This window comes from Epinephelus lanceolatus, chromosome 14 (assembly GCF_041903045.1).
Source record: "Epinephelus lanceolatus isolate andai-2023 chromosome 14, ASM4190304v1, whole genome shotgun sequence".
Classification (NCBI taxonomy): domain Eukaryota; kingdom Metazoa; phylum Chordata; class Actinopteri; order Perciformes; family Serranidae; genus Epinephelus; species Epinephelus lanceolatus.
In genome coordinates, this window is record NC_135747.1 from 22,163,862 (window position 1) to 22,167,933 (window position 4,072).

The following is a 4,072-nucleotide window of genomic DNA, read 5'->3' on the forward strand; positions in this document are numbered from 1 at the left end:
TGGCAACCACTGGGGGACATTTGGAAAATATGCTTTTTAATTATTGCGATGAACTAATCCTTTATGGATTAGGTCTTGCCGTAGAGTAACATTTCCCTGAAAGAGATGGCTTCTATTATGGATTGTGTGCAGTAGGACCCTCTTAATATGAGTGACAGGTGGTTGTGGTTTGTGTGTGTATGTGGGGGAGGTCTTATTAGAGCAGGTAAGAGAGGCATGCTGGGCTATAAATCCAAAGCAATCTACCCACCACTGTCACCTGCTGATTGGAAAACCAACACTGGTGGTGAGAATTAATGGCGACCTTCAGCAGGGTACAAGCACCATGCTATAACCACTGTCTTGTTCTGCTGTTATAGTCTCTCTAAACAGTTCAATCTAGTCTCCAGTTTAGTTAGCAGTTGTTGATTGCAGTTATTTCATGTTACCACTGTCGGTAAGAACAAATAAGACAGATACAATGCAAATAAAATATTACCTGCACAGTTTAAGACCTGTATTCTTTTTCACCAACCTATAAAGAGAAATGGTCTCTGCATTTGTGGTATGATGAAAATTTGGCTTCCTAAATCTTAGTAATTACTGAAATTACTTTCAAGAGCCCACACTATGACATCAGTGTCCTTTTACAGAGGGCACTGGCACAATGAGTATAGGTGTGATATGTGATACGCCTTTCCCAAATGAAAGCAAAGGTCACCAGTGGAGCATGTAGAGAAGTTCACCAGGCCAACAGGAGTCATTGGGTCAGCATTAGAGGAAAGGGAGAGAGGTCTGATTCAGCACTCTGCTCAGGACACTAAAGGGGGGTCAGGATAGACAGAGAAGCAATTGAACCACCATCTTTTATGACACAGTGAAAGGAAAGGTTATCTCTTGTCCCTGCGTTTGTGTAGCACTATAATAGCACCTAAATAATCCTACATACCCATCTAATGATATTTGAAATGAATGTTATTATCATGGGTACAGTCATTTTGAGTGTTTATCCAAATTTGAACAATGTCCACTGCTTAGCATATCTCAAACCAGAAATGGAGTGAGCATATCATTTAGATTTAAAGCCCACAGTATTAACAATATAATGTTAAATCACTGCACGCAGGCTGTTTTCATATGAAAGGGCGGCCTTTGCCTGATATCCAAAGAGCATGCCATTCCCATGAAGGAGATCTCCTTTCATTATAGATGCAGGTTTAGATTGCGCATGCACAATCACTCGAACAGGCACAAACATGCATCGATGCAAAGATTACAAGATCACTACGACACAAACCCATAGGCACACAGATCACACACACACACACACACACACACACACACACACAAATGTACACACACTGGGTATTTCCAAGGGAAATAAGAGAGTGAGGTTATTTTAGGACATTGTGCTACTTGTTCTCTCACTCCTCCCTGAACTCATGAAAACAGTCTCTACCAGCAAACAACCCTGAGGTAGCCTGTATGAAGAAAGCGTTGCTGCTCTGTTTTGTCCTCGCAAATCATAACAGCAGTTACAGTCTCACAGCTCATTCTGTGAAAGGCAGAGAGAGAAAGGGAGCGAAAGGGGGAGATGTTTCTCCTCACTTCCTGTCTGTGTGTTAGATTCCTGAGAAGTGTTTTAGCAGCTCCAGGAAGCTTTTAGTAACAGTCTCAGTACCTTCCTGACTGGATGGAAGTCTTGGTTGGGGCGTGTAACCCTTCTTTGGCAGCAGCGGATTCATTTCCCCTGACTTTCGACTGTATATTAACCACAAAAGAGAGCTCTGAGTAACGATGTGTGTGTGTGTCACACAGGAAAAATAGGCCACATTCACAACTCTGGTCTTTAATTGAGGCGGTGAGGGGTGGTCGTCATGTGACAGCCCTGCTCAGTTATCTAAAAAAGAATGAGTCACTTTATGCCTTCAGTGTAATGAACAACGGAGGATGATGTTTTTTTAAGAAAGACATTATTATAGATTATGATTAGATGATTGAAATGACTGAATGGTCTCAATTACAGGATTCTTTGAAATCCCCCACCACGCAGTTCATAGTCTATGTTTGATTTACAGCAACCAAGAGCTTAAATGTCATCACACTAGTGAGGGCATCACAGGTCCATTCCATTGCACTCTTTGTATATACATAATCAATAATCACTTATGACCTATTAGTAGTGTGTGGAGGTGTATTTATCTGCAGAGACTCTACCTCCTTCCGATATTTTGATTTCTCCTTTTTTATTTTACTACTGTGGAACTTCAGTTAAAAGCCTCATCCCAATTAAACGCCCAGTCCTGTTTACTAGCCTGGTGTGGCTACACATTTTGACAAATATACACCTGTCTCAAATAGATGCCTGGTCTGGTTGCCAAGCAGCTCTTTTTTTTTTAAAACAGAAGTTTTTTGGATTTATAAAAGCAGGTTGTTTGCTACCTCAAGTCTAATGTGTTCATTCCTCGATTACCCTGTAAGTTCTTCATATTCCTTTAGTCTGTAAGGGTCCCCAGATCAAAAGAATAAAAAGAGTTTTTCATAAAAATTAATCCAAGTTGTGAGTATTGTTTTAACAGGATAAAGTGGTGTTGTGTTGGTGTGTCGGTGTGCTGGGTGCCATAACTCTCACTCTCTCTGATCGTCTGTTGGCTCTGTCTGTCGGAGCTAGATAATTTTTAAACAAGTAATATTCATGCTGGTGTAAATAAGCGATTTGATTTTATTTCCTGATCTTTGCTGATCAACAGTTTTGTGTGAAAGGAATTAAAGGCCCGTCCCAAATATAGGTCTATTGATTTTGGTGATTTAAGCAAACAATACCCGGGGCTATTAATTGACATGTTACGTTATGCTCGGGACATTAATGGCCACAGTGTGCAGGTGAGGTTTTGACTTTAACAAAAGGTAGCAACCAGGTCCCAGACTGTAGGCAGCATGCATTATAGCACCAACCAGAGGCGGAAGCTCATGCTGCTTACAGGAAAATTGGTCACTGCACGCATCCAAAAGGAAGCCACAAATATGGTTAATACATGCTGAAAAACTGCAAATAGCAAATGAGAGTGATTCTGGGGCTCACTTTCACTACACACAGTAACCAACACTTCCTGCATAGTATACCTTTAAACATATGCTTATGCACAATTTATTGCTGTGGGATAATGTTAGATGTAGTAATTTATTTTGGACTTTCATAATGTTAAAGAAACTCTGTATGATATTCAAAGTGTATCTATGATTCAAAAGTTGTCTACACACGGCTCTCAACATGGAGGCCAGCAACTAGCAGCTGTGCTAATGGTGCTAACAACATGAAAAGTGCTGACAGCTAATGGTGTTGTGCAGGGGGGAACCAGAGGGTAGGTGCTATGCTTCCATAAAGATGCTGTCCTGATAGCTGTAACCACTATATGAGCTCAGTGCAGAGCGGTGGTGATGAGCGAGTCAGTGGGATATACACACAGGGACTCACATACATCATGGTCTACCACAACAAACAGAGCAGCTCTGATAACTCCACACACACAGAGGTAGCTTGACTTCATTCTCTGCTGAGGACATAATTCCTCTGTATCTTTACAGCACATAGTTATTAGCTGCTCTATTATTGTTGTGAATGGCTCCTTTAACTAAATGTACAAAACATATGGCATGGTAATTTGAAAATAAAGAAACAGAAAATCATCTGATGTGAAATGTTCATTATGACACCTCATTTATATGTTAATTCTTTATGAAAAGACATGCTAAAACTTAAATAACAACGATTCTGTTTTACTTAAATTGCTTTATATAGTGATATAAAAACATCACAAAGACATGGTTTCAAATGTAAATGCTTACTTCATAGGCTGACATAAGATCACACAATGTAGTCTTCCTTTAAATTTGTCCTCACATATGGGTTTGTATGATAGGGTGATTTTTATTCATGTTCCTCGCTAAAATTTTGCACACATATTTGAAGCATTCCCGAATTCTTTCTAAAATATGGGAGGAAATACTTGACAGCAGCAGGAAAGGTTTTTATTGTGGAGCCCGGTTCTCATTTTGCTCATGTCAAATGTCCCGAGAATGAGAGTCATATGTG